Source organism: Pelodiscus sinensis, chromosome 3 (assembly GCF_049634645.1).
Source record: "Pelodiscus sinensis isolate JC-2024 chromosome 3, ASM4963464v1, whole genome shotgun sequence".
NCBI lineage: Eukaryota > Metazoa > Chordata > Testudines > Trionychidae > Pelodiscus > Pelodiscus sinensis.
Window position 1 is genome coordinate 148286210 of NC_134713.1, and position 16461 is coordinate 148302670.

Below are 16461 nucleotides of genomic sequence, written 5' to 3' on the forward strand. Positions count from 1 at the left end.
AAAAATCTGGTCCTGCTTGTTGATATTATTTAGGTACTAAGAACTGTTATTCCTGGTGTTATTTATTTTAAATAAAAAACTTCTTTGGAGAGTGAGGAATCGTCTCACAACTATTTTCCTTTTTTGTTTCCTTTCCTCTTCCTTCACAGATCATGTGTCATTTTCATTCCCTTCCCTAATTCATGGGAAGTGTGAGAAGGTACATTTCAGTCTTGCATTTTATTTGCTATACTGATGTCTCTATTTATTCAGGTGGTAATGGTGGTACTGATGGAGTTATTAGCAGGAACACCTAGAAGCTCCCAATGAGATCAGGGTCCCATTGTGCTAGGCACCCAACAAATCCATAGTAATATCCAGTTTCTCCTCCAAACAATTGACAGTTTAAGTAGACAAAGGGTGAGGGATGAAGTGTCTTGGCCAACGTCACACACAGTAGGTAGGTATCAGAGCTAGGAACTGAATGACATCTCAAGTGTCCCAGTTTAGTGCATCATTCATTAAATCATGCTGCTTTTCAAGAGTTTATATGGCCTCCTCATCAAAATATTTTAATCATTCACAATTCAATCAAATATTTGACTGAATGGTGCAGGCTTGGTAATAGGAAAGAAATTCTTACTGGTTTCTGTCCAGCCTGAGGCTATCACCAGTTACCACCCAATGGCTACTCAGTGACCAGTTTGAAACACGTGCGTTGATCCTGTTTCCAACAGGCAGGTGTCAACATTACAAATCTGGCATCTTTGCTTATAGATGTCCAAACTTGAATAAACATTGTGACGATATGAACCGTCACACCAGGGCAAAAAGAAATAAAGAAACCAAGCAGCTGACTCCAACTAACCAATCATCTTGGAAACTGCTGCAGTGGGAAGGGCGTGGAGTCAGTGTAAGTCAAAGATTGGCTCATTCCAGAAAAAAGAGCAGAGGACGAGAGGTAGCATGCAGGAAGACTGGGAGGCTGAAAGACAGCTTCAGAACGGAGCAGGAAGAATGCAATTCTCCATAGGAGAAAGGTACTGAGTTTGGGGAGAATTGAGCACAGGCTGTCGCCAGTTTCTCTGGTAAACACTGGATTTGCCTGAAACGTAAGAGATCTTGTGAGGAAATGGAACAAAAGACTTTGGTGGGGGGGATGATGATGATGATGATGATGATGAAGTAAAAAATGATACACCCTCTTTATAAGAGTTTCTATGTTCTTTCTTCTCTCACCCTTTTTGTGATGGTCAGGTTATCCTTGTTCACTGGCCAGTAGCTGGTGACATGTGGTGATGAAGAATGTGGGGATCAGCTGGAGGCCCAGTTCACCTTAATGATTGTCAGTCAAAGTCCAAGGGGCAAGTGAGAGTTCATTGGGCACAGACATGGAATGTGAACTACTCTTTTCCTCCTCAAAGTCATGGCTGAAGAACTCTGGTGATGCAATGGGGGAAGGGTTACATTACCATTGCTCACACAGCATCTCTATAAATGGAGAACCTTAGTATTTTGTTGGCGGGAATCCAGGTTTTTACACTCCCTCCGGGTGTACTCTTTCTCTCTCACTTATACGGACGATGTGGTCAGTCCTGCCTATGTTTTATTTAGTAACATCTGAACATCCACTGGGGCAACACCTTTGCCAAGTGTCTGTGACATGATGGAAGTGTGTTATAACTGAGAGGCAAATTATTAAAACATATATAATTATTTCATTGTCTGTAGCTGTAATAAGTGCTTAAGTCCCACTTTGCACAAGAACACACACTAGCTGGGGGACCCCGATCGAAGAAGCAGGCTCTGAATCCCATTTTTGACTAAGCAGAAGAGACAGTATTTGTGACTGGGGCGGTTTACTCATCTGCAGGGCAAACTGATACAAACCTCTTGATTGATAATATCCCATAGGCAACATACAGGTAAAATGCTGCAGTACGAGAGTGACAGCAGATGGGAGGGGAATTCACATAACCTAACCAACTTTTAGGAAAAGGAATCTGCCTGTAGAGACAGTATGTTAGATTCTGATCTGACTTGAGGTGTAAATGGAGTCATTACTTCAAAGCCTGTGGGCTAGATCCACAGTTCCAGTGCAGCAGCTTCAGTGGTGCTCTGTTACTTTATGCCAGCTGAGGATCTTGTTCAATGGTGCTATGCTGGAGGAAGGCAAGTCAGACCCACGGTGTCATGTGTTTAAATGGTCTAGCAGTACTGCTTCCCTCCCTTCTTCCCTCCCTCCACACGCTGGTTTTTAAAGTGTTAACTTTATAAAACCCTGACATTATTTACCACTTACAGTGACTCTTCCATGCAGGTATACAAATTGGATTCTTTTAATGGAAGCTAGCCGGTGATGCCTGGAGGTATTTAAGAACAACATGAGGCTCCTAGGCCTGGAGTCTTGCCCCAGGTTAAGGAGAAAGATGTGTTTATTAACTGGCAAATGGGGACTCCAGACCCATGCTGGCATGAAGTATGCATCCTGCACGTGAACCTTGGAAATAAGAGTGCTGAAATCAAGGTACAAATGAAGTGATCCATCTTTGTAAAAGCTTCTCCAGAACTGTGGTAAATTCTCCATTCCTCTGAGTCTTTATAGTGAGATTGGATGTCTTTTTAAAATATCAGCTGTAGCCCATACACGAGTTAGAGATGAGGTTTTATGGCTTGTATTATTCAGGACATCATTTCAGATGATCCCTTTTGACCATAACATCTATGAACTCCTCTTGCAATACAACCACTGAACATCATGTATCAGAATCACACTCCCACTGCACACGGATCTTCTACCGCTAAGGGAAAGGCTGGCTTTCCCACAGGGAAAGCTCCTGCCCTTGGTTTGTTAGAGCATGTTTGGAGGTGAGGGTGGAATATTTGGACATGCTACAGGAGCACTTTGGGTACCTGGCAGTGCGGGAGCCAGATAGGGACTGGCTCATCTTCCTCATTCTAGAATCATAGAATCATCGAGCTGGAAGAAACCTTAGGAGATCATCAAGTCCAGCCCCCTGCCCAAGGCAGGATCAATCCCAACTAAATCAACCCAGCCAGGTCTTTGTCAAGCTGAGACTTAAAAACCTTAAAAAGGAATGGAGAATCCACCACCTCCCTCGGTAACCCATTCTAGTGCTTCACCACCCTCCTAGTGAAATAGTTTTTCCTAATATCCAACCTAGACCTCACCCACTGTAAGTGGAGCCCATTGCTCCTTGTTCTGCCATTCATCACTACTGTGAACAGCCTTTCTCTGTCCTTTTTGGAACCTCCCTTCAGGAAATTGAAGGCTCCTATCAAATCCCCCCTCACTCTTCTCTTCTGCAGACTAAACCAATCCCTCAGTCTCTCCTCATGAGTCATGCGCTTCAGCCCCATAATCATTTTGGTCACCCTCCGCTGGACCCTCTCTAATGCGTCCACATCCTTTTTGTAGTTGGGGCCCCAGAACAGGACACAATACTCCAGATGTGGCCTCACCAGAGCTGAATAAAGGGGAATAATCACTTCCCTGGATCTGTTGGGAATGCTCTTCCTAATGCACCCTAATATGCCATTAGCCTTCTTGGCTACAAGGACACATTGTAGACTCATATCCAACTTCTCATCCACTGTAATCCCCAGGTCCTTTTCTGCAGAACTGCTACTTAGCCATTTGGTCCCCAGCCTGTAACAATGCTTGGGATTCTTCCGTCCCAAATGCAGGACTCTGCACTTGTCCTTGTTGAACCTCATCAGATTTCTTTTGGCCCAGTCCTCTACTCTGTCCAGGTCACTCTGGCCCTATCCCTGCCCTCAAGCATATCTACCTCTCCCCCAGCTTAATGTCATCTGCAAACTTGCTGAGGGTGCAATCCATCCCTTCATCCAGGTCATTAATAAAGATGTTGAACAAAACCAGTCCAAGAACTGATCTTTGTGGCACTCCGCTAGAAACCGACTGCAAATGTGACATCGAGCTGTTGATCACTACCCGTTGGGCCTGACAGCCTAGCCAGCTTTCTATCCATTTTACAGTCCATTTATCCAATCCATACTCCTTTAACTTGCTGGCAAGAATATTGTGGGAGACCGTGTCAAAAGCTTTGCTAAAGTCAAGGTATATTACGTCCATTGACGTTCCCATATCCACAGAGCCAGTTACCTCCTCATAGAAGCTAATCAGATTGGTCAGGAACGACTTGCCCTTGGTGAATCCATGCTGACTATTCTTGATCACATTCCCCTCTTCCAAGTGCTTCAAAATGGATTCCTTGAGGATCCCCTCTATGATTTTTCCGGGGACTGAGGTAAGGCTGACTGGTCTGTAGTTCCCTGGATTGTCCTTCTTCCCTTTTTTAAAGATGGGCACTACATTTTCCTTTTTCCAATCATCCAGGATCTCTCCCGATCTCCATGGCTACGTCTACATTGGCACCCTTTTCCAGAAATGCTTAAAACGGAACAGTTTTCCATTATAAGTATTTCCAGAAAAAGCGCGTCTACATTGGCACAATGCTTTTCCGGAAAATGATGATCGGGGCTTTTTTGCGGAAAAGACTACTGTGCTGTCTACACTGGCCCCTTTCCGGATCAGTTTTTCCAGAAAAGGACTTTTGCCCGAACGGGAGCAGCATAGTTTTTCCGGAAAAACACTGACAATTTTACATTAGATCGTCATTGCTTTTCCGGAAAAGCAAGCGGCCAGTGTAGACAGCTGGCAAATTATTCTGGAAAAGCGACTGCTTTTCTGGAATAAGTGGCCCAGTGTAGACATAGCCCATGAGTGTAACCCTCAAGGGCCGTGTCCAGACTCAGGGGTTTTTTCGGGAAAAGTAGCCTTTTCCCGAAAAAACTTCCCCTGCGTCCAGACTCAAGCCGCGTTCTTTCGAAATTATTTCGAAAGAACGCAGCTTTTCTTTCGATGGCGGTAAACCTCGTTTTACGAGGAAGAACGCCTTCTTTCGAAAGTCCCTCTTTCGAAAGAAGGTGTTCTACAATGTAAAGAGGCCGTCTTCGAAAGAGAGCATCCAGACTCGCTGGGTGCTCTCTTTCGAAAAAGCGGATTTCCTCTATCGAAAGATCCGCCTGCAGTCTAGACGCGATCTTTCGAAAGAGGCTCTTTCGAAAGAAGCCTGCAGTCTAGACATAGCCAAGGAGATTACCTAGATTCCTGGGGCTGTGTCTGCTGGCAGCTCAGGGAGAGGTGCACTGTCCCTGGTAGGGAGGGGGAGCCAAGGCAAACTCAGAGTCTACCCGGCAACAAATAGGGAGTGAGATGCCCCTCCCGGGGCGTTCAGGAAAGGGGAGAAGCAAGGGCAGGAGTGGCTGTGTGGGGAGCTGGTAAGCCCCAGGCCTGCATGCCGTGTCCCCCCTGAGAACTGGCCTCTAGGGACCTGAAAGCAAGCAGGTTTTCCTTCTCCACTGTTGATTCCCAGTTTGTAGAGTTTGCTGATAAACTTCCCCAGCCAGGCTGAGTCAGTCCTCCAGCTCCCTAGGTGAGACCAGTCACCACATGATCAGCTCTGCTCTGCCTGCTAGTTCAGGGCTTCTACCTGTGGTGTGTGTGTCTGGACGCTGGGCTAGGAGACTACAGTCTGGATTCTAGTACAGTTGTGTAATCTGCACCTTGAGCCCTGCACCCCTTTGTGGAGAGGGGAAATCCTGGGACCAAAGCAGCCTGATTCCTGCCTGAATAGGATCCCTGCCAGCAGAGATCAGCCCCTCTGCAGTGACTGAGGAGTCCAGTCATCTCTGAACCAGAGGAGCATTCATGGAGTTTGTGAGCGCACCCTCTTTTAGTTAGGGAATTTGTTTTGGGGACTCCTTATTCCCTGAACTGTGTCCTCAAGCCAGGGAGTAAGGGTTTGGGGATTTTATAACCTGCTGCATATTAAACCTGTGGAGGGATTTACCACCTTCTCCTGCTTGTGAGTCCTTTGGGCTATACTGAACCCAGTCAGCCATACTGCTAAACCACTGCAGAGAAGAATTTTTTGGTCATAGGTCATCAAGGGCCCCAACAAAGTACGCGTTCCAATGGGACACTAATCTTACTTATACTAAATCAAGTCATGTGACTGGGGAAAGTATTAGTATTAACTGTGTGGGCACTGGTGAACCTAAAAATAGTGTTTTACCCTCTTATGTTATAATTGTTTCCTGTTTAGTATAATTATTGTGTTGAATATATTGTATGTGTGTGTGTTATTTTTTTGAAGTCTCCAACTATCTGGCAAGCAACTGGGGATTACCCTGTGGCTAGAATTTTCCTCCCAAACTGCCCTGGTGACCCTGCCAGGAAGGAGTGAGCGGGGTGGAGGCACCGCCAAATAAATTCATAGGAAAAAAGAAAGAAGATACACCCTGCTGAGTGGCTGGTGGGATCCAGAAGAACCCAGACCTGTCCACTAAAACCTGTAGGCAGATTGGCATTAAAGAAGGTATTCGGGTGGAAAGGGGCGGTACACAAGGCTCTGCAATTGCCAACTCCCTCAGTACCCTCGGATGCATTAAATCTGGGCCCATGGATTTGTGAATGTCTAGCTTTTCTTAATAGTTCCTAATTTGTTCTTTCCCCACCAAGGGCTGTCCACCTCCTTCCCATACTGTGTTGCCTAGTGCATTATTCTGGGAGCTGACCTTGTCTGTGAAGACAGAGGCAAAGAAAGCATTGAGTACTTCAGCTTTTCCCACATCATCTGTCACTAGGTTGCCTCCTCAACCAATAAGGGCCCCACAACCCTCTCTGATCACCCTCTTCCTGCTAACATGCCTGTAGAAACCTTTCTTGTTAACCTTCACATCCTTTGCCAGCTGCAATTCCAATTGCGCTTTCGCCTTCCTGAAAACTCCCCGGCATTCTTGAGCAATATATTTATACTCCTTCCTAGTCATCTGTCCAAGTTTCCACTTCTTGTAAGCTTCCTTTTTGTGTTTAAGCTCCCCATGGATGTCCCCCAGTAAGCCAGTCTGGGTGCCTACCGTATTTGCTTTTCTTGCTGCACATCAGGATGGTTTCTTCCTGTGCTTTTAAAAAGGCTTCTTTAAAATACTGCCAGATCTCCTGGACTCCTTTCCCCTTCATGTAAGCATTCCAGGAGATCCTGCCCATCAGTTCTCTGAGGGAGTCAAAGTCTGCTCTTCTGAAGTCCAGGGTATGTATTTTGCTACTCTCCTTTTTTCCTTTGGGGTATGTCTACACTTGCCCTCTAGTTCGGACTAGGGGGGCAAATGAAACATACCGAAGATGCTAATGAAGCGCAGGATTTAAATATTCCGCGCTTGATTAGCATAGCTGCGGCCGGTCGCCATTTTAAAATGCCTTTCGCCCGATTTAACTCTCCGCGTGTAGACACGGTAGTCTGATCCAAAACCCTCCCCTCAAATTAACTGTTACTCCCCGTGCAATGAGGCGACCGGCATTTTAAAATGAATATGCTAATCAAGCGTGGGATATTGAAATCCCGCACTTCATTAGCAACTTTGGTATGCTTCATTTGCCTTCCTAGTCTGAACTAGGGGGCAAGTGTAGACATACCCTTGGTCAGGATCCTGAAATCTAAGATCTCATGATCACTACTTCCCAGGTTGTCACCCACCTCTACTTCCCCTACCAGTTTTTTCCTGTTGGTGAACAGCACATCAAGGTGCGCATGGCCCCTGGTCAGTTCCTTCAGCACTTGTACCAAAAAGCTATCCCCAACATTCTCCAAAGACTTCCTGGATTGCCTGTGTACTCCTGTATTGGTCTCCCAACAGTTGTCAGGGTGATTAAAGTTGCCCATGAGAACCAGGGCCTGCGATCTGTAAACTTCTCTCAGTTGACCAAAGAAAGCTTTGTCTACCTCATCCAGCTGATCTGGCGGTCTATAGCAGACACCAACCACAAATTCACTCCCTGTTGCTTCCACTTCTAAATTGAACCCATAGACTTTCAACAGTTTTTTCTCCCTCAAGTACTGGAGTTCCGAGCAATCATACTGCTCTCTTACATACAATGCAACTCCTCCTCCTTTTCTCCCTGCCTGTTCTTCCTGAACAGTCTATACCCTTCCATGACAGTGCTCCAGTCATGTGAGTCATCCCATCAAGTCTCCATTATTCCAATCAAATCACAGTTCTTTAACTGGGCCAGGGCTTCTAATTCTTCCAGTTTGTTTCCCAGGCTACTCGCATTGGTGTACAAACATCTTAGATAACCAGTTGATTGCCCTGCCTTCTCCATCCTAATCAGGGGTACTCCTTTGTTGCTCATTCCTCCTTGTGATTTTTTCCGGTGTCTGACTTCCTCACTTACTTCAGGGCTTTGGTCAACATCTCCCAACGAACCTAGTTTAAAGCCCTCCTCACTAGGTTTGCAAGCCTGCCCACGAAGATGCTCCTTCCTCTCTTGGTTATGTGGATCCCATCACTTCCTAACAATCCGTGTGCCTGGAACAGAGTCCCAGAGTCGATGAAATCGAAGTCCTCTCTCCGACACCACCTGCGGAACCAGGCATTTACTTTCTCAATTCGACAATCCCTATCTGGACTTTTTCCTACAACCAGAAGGATGGACAAGAACATCACTTAGAATCATAGAGTGGGAAGAGACCTTAGAAGGCCAACAAGTCCAGCCCCCTACCCAAAGCAGGACCAATCCCAATTAAATCAACCCAGCCAGGGCTTTGTCAAGCCAAGACTTAAACACCTTTAGGGATGGAGATTCCACTAATTCCCTAGGTAACCCATCCCAGTGCTTCACCACCCTCCTAGGGAAATAGTTTTTCCTAATATCCAACCTGGACCTCTCCCACCGCAACTTGAAACCATTGTTCCTTGTTCAGCCATCCATCACTACTGAAAACAGCCTTACTTCCTCTTTGGAACCTCCCTTCAGGAAGTTGAAGGCTGCTATCAAATTGCCCCTCACTTTTCTCTTCTGCAGACTAAACAGACTGAACTCCCTCAGCCTCTCCTCATAAGTCATATGCTCCAGCCCCCTAATCATTTTGGTTGCCCTCTGCTGGACCCTCTCCAATGCATCCACATCCTTCCTGTAAACTGAGGACCCAGAACTGGACACAGTACTCCAAACGTGGCCTCACCAGAGCCAAATAAAGGGGAATAATCATTTCTCTGGATCTGCTGGCAATGCTCCTCTTAATGCACCCTAATATGCCATTAGCCTTCTTGGCTACAAGGGCACACTGTTGACTCATGTCCAGTTTCTCATCCACTGTAATCCTGTGGGGTATGTCTACACTACAGCGCTAATTCGAACTAACTTAGTTCGAATTAGTTCATTCGAACTAAGCTAATTCGAATTAGCGCAGCTAGACTTAAAAACTAGTTCGAATTAGCGTTTTGCTAATTCGAACTAGCATGTCCACACAGAGTGGACCCTGAACAGAGGTTAAGGATGGCCAGAAGCAGTGCCGGCAGGGCATCAGATGAGGACTTAGAGCATAGAGCTGCTGTCTCAGGCTAGCCGAGGGCGGTGCTTAAAGGGTCCCGACCCCCACCCCGGACAGACAGTTCTCAGGGGTGCCCCTCTTGCAAAGCAGTCCTGGCTTGGAGTGCCCGGAGTACCCACACTTGGCACATTACAACACTCGGCCATCAGCCCGGCTGCACTTGCCGCAGGCTGCCATCTGGGGAGAGGGAGCAATTGGGGGGGGCTGCAGGAGAGCTTCCACCCCCAGAAGCCTGCAGAGCCAGCCCAGTCCTCCACATCGGGGGCTCGTACCCCATTTCTCTCTCACCTCCTTCCACTTACCCTTCCCTAGCCCCCCTTCCTGATGTACAAAATAAAGAAAACGTAAATAGAATCTCAAAAATAGAATCTCTCTTTATTGAACAAAACTGGGGGAGACTGGGAAAAGGAGGTGGGAGAGGGGAAGAGAGAGGGTGGGAGAGGGGAGGGCAACTACAATGATGAGGGGTTTGGAACAGGTCCCATATGAGGAGAGGCTAAAGAGACTGGGACTTTTCAGCTTAGAAAAGAGGAGACTGAGGGGGGATATGATAGAGGTCTATAAAAGTATGAGTGGTGTGGAGAGGGTGCATACAGAAAAGTTCTTCATTAGTTCCCATAATAAAAGGACTAGAGGACACCAAAGGAAAGGAATGGGTAGCAGGCTTCAAACTAATAACAGAAAGTTGTTCTTCACAAAGCAAAGAGTCAACCTGTGGAACTCCTTGCTGCAGGAGGCTGTGAAGGCTACAACTAGAACAGAGTTTAAAGGGAACTTAGAGAAAGTCATGGAGGTTGGGTCCATGGAGTGCCATTAGCCAGGGGGTAGGAATGGTGTCCCTGGCCAAAGTTTGTGGAAGGCTGGAGAGGGATGGCACGAGACAAATGGCTTGGTCACTGTCTTTGGTCCATCCCCTCCAGGGTCCCTAGTGTTGGCCGCTGTCGGCAGACAGGCTACTGGGCTAGCTGGACCTTTGGTCTGACCTAGTACGGCCATTGTAAGTTCAGGGCTCAGGGTCGGGGGTTTCACTGGACCACCTTGATTTTCATGCAAACCTGCTCCTGGGTGGCCAGGCTGGCAGCTATCCTGCCCTAGACGGCCACTTTCCTGTGCCTAGTGCAGAGGTCGTGGACGAGGTCCACGATGTCTGCACTGGACCAGGCGGGTGCCCGCCTCTTGTGGACCAGGGCAGGCTCCCGGGAGCTGCCAGCCTGGTCCCGGGAAGAGGGGGAGTGTTGGGGGGCATCGGGTGGCTGGCTCGAGCCGTGCCGGGTGGAGAGTCTGCTGGCTGGGTGCTGGCAGGCTTGCACTTGGCATGGGCACCGTAGACAGCCCGTGCCCCTTTAAGAGGTCCGGGGCCAAGAGGGGGGCAGTAGAGTTTTCCTGGTGTTGGCCAGAGTGGCCACCAGGGGAAGCTGGGGAGGGCTAGCCTCCCACTAGTTCGAATTAAGGGGCTACACACCCCTTAATTCGAACTAGTAAGTTCGAACTAGGCTTAGTCCTCATGGAATGAGGTTTACCTAGTTCGAACTAAGCGCTCCGCTAGTTCGAATTAAGTTCGAACTTGCGGATCGCTAGTGCAGCGCCTATGAAAGTTAATTTGAACTAACGTCTGTTAGTTTGAATTAACTTTGTAGTGTAGACATACCCTAGGTCCTTTTCTACAGAACTGCTACTTAGCCAGTTGGTCCCCAGCCTGTAATTATGCTTGGGATTCTTCCGTCCCAAGTGCAGGATTCTACACTTGTCCTTGTTAACTCATCAGATTTCTTGTGGCCCAATCCTCTGGTTTGTCTGTCACTCTGGACTCTATCCCTGCCCTCCAGCGTATCTACTTCTCCCCCTAGCTTAATGTCATCTGCAAACTTGCTGAGGGTGCAATCCATCCCTTCATCTAGGTCATTAATAAAGATGTAGAACAAAACCTGTCCCAGAACTGAACCTTGGGGCATTCCTCTAGAAACCGACCACTATCCTATCCTGCCATCAAGCCGTTGATCACTACCTGCTGGATCCGACCTTCCAGCCAGCTTTCTATCCATCTTCCCATCCATTTATCCAATGGATCAATTTATTCCCTTAACTTTCTGGCAAAAATATTGTTGGAGATCGTATCAAAAGCCTTGCTAAAGTCAAGGTGTATCACATCCACTGACTTTCCCATATCCCCAGAACCAGTTACCTCATCATAGAAGCTATGATTAGTCAGGCATGATGATTGGTCAGGCATGACTTGCCCTTCATGAATCCATGCTGACTATTCCTGCTCACCTTCCCCTCTTCCAAATGCTTCAAAATGGATTCCATGAGGATCCCCTCCATGATTTTTCCAGGGACTGAGATAAGACTGACGGACCTATAGTTACCTGGATCATCCTTCTTCCCTTTCTTAAAGATGGGCACTGCATTTGCCTTTTTCCAATCATCCGCGATCTCTTCCTATCTCCATGACTTTTCAGAGATAATGGCCAAAGGCTCCTCAATGACATTTGCCAATTCCCTCAGATGTATTAAGTCCAGAGCCATCGATTTATGTATGTCTAGCTTTTCTAAATAATTCCTAAGCTTTTCTTTCCCCACTAAGGCCTGTCCTCCTTTGTTCCATATTGTGTCACTTAGGACATTAGTCTGGGAGTTGACCTTGTCCGTGAAGACTGGCAAGGAAAGCATTAAGTACGTCAGCTTTCCCCACATCATCTGTCACTAGGGGTATGTCTACACTACCCCGCTAGTTCGAACTAGCGGGGTAATGTATGCATACCGAACTTGCTAATGAAGCCCGGGATTTGAATTTCCCGGGCTTCATTAGCATAAAGCCGGCGCCGCCATTTTTAAAAGCTGGCTAGTGCGAACCCCGTGCCGCGCGGCTACACGCGGCACGGGCTAGATAGTTCGAACTAGCTAGCTATTCCGAATTATCTGTACGCCTCGTGGAACAAAGGGATTAGATGGGATTGGTCTGGAGAACTCCCTCTCCAGACTATGTGTTAACAGCCCCTGTTCACAAGCTCTGTTCTAGGTCTGTTTTAATGCATGTCCCAATGCTGGTGAACTGTAGAGTAGCTTTAGTGCCCAATTGTACTGGGTGCTGAGGATCCCCAAGCAGTCCACCAGAATATCAATGACGAGCAAGGGCTTCTGGAAGCAGCATTCCTGCTATGGACCAAGGGGAGCATAGGAGCTGGCTCTTAGCCAGCTGGGGCTTCCCTCACACCAGAACCATACAGAGTGGCACAACTGCAGTTTAGCAGCTGGTACTTAGTCTCTGAAAAAAGAAAGCAGCAGAGGCACATAAATATCCCAGTGCTGTTTACTTAGGGATCAGTCCTGCAAAGAGATGGCTGTCTCCTCTGAGGTACTGAGCACTATTTGCCATACCATCGGTTTCAGGGAAGCTGAGCAATTCACAGGACGGGCACACATAGTACTAATGGAAGAACAAGTCTGAGAAGCAGTCGTAACAAGAAGGGACAAGGGATTATGTTCATTAACCATAACTGCAACTTTATTGTATAGCTAGAGAAATGAACCTTCAAGTTAACATGTGGGCACAGACTCTTACTCCTAAGAGTTTAATCTAAGATCATATCTGCCCATTTGTACATCAGTGCCCCCTGCTTTTCTATGCAGTGTGTGATTTCCATAGTAGACACCTTTCTTGCAAATTTAATTTGATGGCAATATTTTGCATAGGCATTTTGAATCTGGAGCCTGGCTACTGTGCACTTAGTAAACCTAATCTTTGTGAGGCGGATAAGGCTACAGATTAAAAGAATTTAAAGTAACAAGACATCATAACCCTATCCTCCCTTATTTTCTTTCCAGATTGTCTAAGGATTATTTACTGTGTTTGCCTTGACTCTAGTCGCTTGCTTTTTTGCAAACAGATGCAGCTGATTGATTAATGGCATTTCATGTTTAAAGTAAAAAATGTCAGCAAGACATTTGAATGCCTGTGTCTTTCTCTGCTAGAATAATAGATTTGGCGGAGAAGTAGGGACTTGGGCCAAGTATTCTTGAGGACAGGAGGTCATGTGCCACTTTTCTGCTAGGAGATTTTATATATATATATATATATATATATATATATATATATATATATATATATATATATATATATATATATATATATATATATATATATATATATATATATATATAAGAGAGAGAGGACAAAGGAACGCAGGAGTTTGGGGGGTTGGAGGGCTAAAGTGTTCTAATAATAGGTGGATCACATGGAGACTAAGTCACCTACAACAAGGCTTAGTTTGTGGAGTGGAATCAAAGTGCTAGGAATTAAGGACCTTTCTTTAACGATCCCATGACATACAAAAATAAGCCAAGGGAAATACATGTGCGATGAAGAAAGAATTGACAGTGTAGGCTAGCACTCCTGAGGGAAGCAGAAAATGTCCTTTAGTTTTCTTCTTCTTCTTTTTCTTTTTAATAAACTTGTCTGCTAAAATACCATCCCAAACAGATGCATAATATTTGTATATGTAAAAGACTTCAGGTCACATCCTCAGCTCTCAAAATAATGATCGCTTTATACCAGAGGAGAGTCTAGCCCTATGTGTTCAGTTCAGTATCTGAGTTAGGTGAATAGTCCCTGTTATTGCAAATGGGGAATTATGTACTTGCGTAGTACACTGGAATTCCAATGTCACCGATATTAGGCATCCTCATTAGGGATCAAAATGAAGCTGGCATAGGTTCTCCTTTGATGGCTATTTCAAATATAGAGCTCATCATGTTGTAATTTTTTTTCTGTCTGTGCTTAGAAACATGTGGAGCACCAACGAGTTCTAGTCATGATTGTACATCAGATCCAGAGGGCCCGATTCCTAGATATAGAACTCGGCTAATAAGAATTGCTACTGATTCTAAACAACAGGAAGCAACAAGTGGTGAGTCTCCTTTCTTTCTCCGACATTATGTATATTTCCATTACTTCAAAAGCTAAGCTTTGAAGGAAACTTTCTCTGAAACTATAAACCAGTAGAGGCCTCCTGAACACTTGAATTGATTTAGGTTCCAGAAAGACACAGTCTCCTAAAAAGCACATCAGAGTTACAGAAGAAAATGTTTCCCAGTTTTCCAACCCAAGTTGACATATAGGCTAGCAAGGATGTGCAAAAGGTAGAACAGCTGAAGGAAATGACAGAAATGTACATGGAATTTTACATCTTGAAATACAGCCCATGTAAAATTGAGTCACGGCAAATTACTCATTTCTATTTAGCTTTTTATCTGTTGCAACCCGATTAGAGAGAGAAACTCCATTCCTTTACTCAGGCATTAGGCCAATATTCATATTAATCATTTTTGGCCAAAATAAATTCTATAAACTTTGGTCAAAATCCTTAATCCAGAAACATGAATGCAGAGGCTCTATAAATAAAAAACCAAGGGCAATCGCCTCATTTATTTTTGGTTTGCACCCCTGCCCCTTTTCTCTCACTTGCTCTTTTATTATATTCACCTCCTTCATGTTTACCTCTTTTGCATAAGCATCTATTGCAAAACCCCCATGGATATCAGAGATACTTCGATGGCACAGTTGAAGCTTCCTTTCTGAGTGTTGCCAGGTTTGCCCATTGATCCAGCAGCTTGTTCCTGTTCATTAATGCAAGGTCACCTCTAATTCCCTTCTTCTGCTCTTTACCTCCCATCCCTCAGGGAGGGACACACTTGGAGGAGAAACCTGCTTGTTTTCTGTGTCAAGAATCTGATTGGTAGCTCCCTGCTAATTACTTTGGCTACAGTATTTCTTAACCCGATTAGAATGATACAAATTAAAACACACTCGGCAAAGGGTAGCTAAATCTCCATGTCAGACGCCAGAGTCTTGGTTTATTTTCAGATAATGCACTTTTTCTGATCTTGGTACTCAGTTTTTCCTTGTCATTCCCGTCTTCTGCTGGTAATCTTTAGTGAGAAGTTGTTCAGTGGATCATATAGGTCTAAATTTTCCAGGCAGGCCTTTCCCACATGCAATTGTCATAGAGTGCACAAACCTCACAGCCTGAAAAATCAAAAGCTCCTAGAGATTTTCAGTGTTCGACTTAACTTTGTCAAGGGACCTGATTTTCCCAGACTGAGTGCTGATCACATCCCCAAAAGCAGGCTTCTTCAAGGTGTCTCGGTGGGTGCCTAAATAGGGTTGCCAAGTGTCCGATATTGACCCAGACAGTCTGGTATTTTTGCCTCCTAAAATGTCAGGTATTTTCTGATTTTTTTTTTCCTGGCCAGGAGGCGAAAATACCAGGTGCTTACCTGGTTCTGCAGGGGAGCTGTCTGGCCCGGAGCAGGGAGACAAGATGGTGGATGGCCGCCAGCAGCCTGTTAGGGCCAAAAAAACCTCAAAAGTATTTCTGAAAGGGGCTATGCTGTTTTATTATTTTTTAAATTTGTTAATTTTTTTGCTTAACAACTCTTGGAGTCCTTTTTTTTCCTGCTCAACAACTTTGGTCTCCCCACCCCTTTTTTTTCCTCAACAACATTTTTTCCCTGTTTTCCCTGGTGGTTTTTTTGGGGGGAGAGGAAGTTCAGTATTTTTGGTTAAACCATCTGGCAACCTTATGCCCCAAAATCATTAGTTTTAATTTCTGAAAACATAAGCCCACATTTCTATGAAACATGTTCTTTTGCTTATGTCAAACAGGTAATAGTCAGGTATATGGTTACTCAGTACACACATGCAAAAAGGAGAAATATACAAGATCAGTTTTGGGGGCTTCTTTAAAACTGTGGCCCTTACTGTTTATATGCAGTAGTGCGGAGAACAGAGTAGTTATTTCACTGACATACTGTTGCTGCCTTCTCCAGTCCCTGTAGCCCTTACGTTTTGATGGGAATCCTTTTGATTCAATTTGTTAGTCTATCCATGCCTGCAGATAGGAAATTAAATGTATATTTGATCAATTCAGCTAGGTCACTGAAGTCGAATGTGTCAACAACTATAATAGAATATTATAGAACTACGGAATACGAATGTGTCCAATACACTGTGAACAATACATTGATAACTGAATTAGTTCAG

The 16461-nt window shown here is 45.3% G+C and overlaps 1 long non-coding RNA gene across 3 annotated transcripts in view; it reads left to right on the forward strand.

Annotated features, from left to right (window-relative positions):
* LOC106731469 (uncharacterized) overlaps positions 1-16461 on the forward strand; it is a 176466-nt gene that overhangs the window by 49845 nt on the left and 110160 nt on the right. For 2 of the 3 annotated variants that reach the window (XR_012902923.1, XR_012902921.1), the window contains exon 2: positions 14201-14326. This is a non-coding gene — a long non-coding RNA (uncharacterized LOC106731469). Of the gene's footprint in view, positions 1-149; positions 200-2299; positions 2507-14200; positions 14327-16461 lie in introns of all 3 variants that reach the window. The other variant, XR_012902922.1, reaches the window with a different exon arrangement.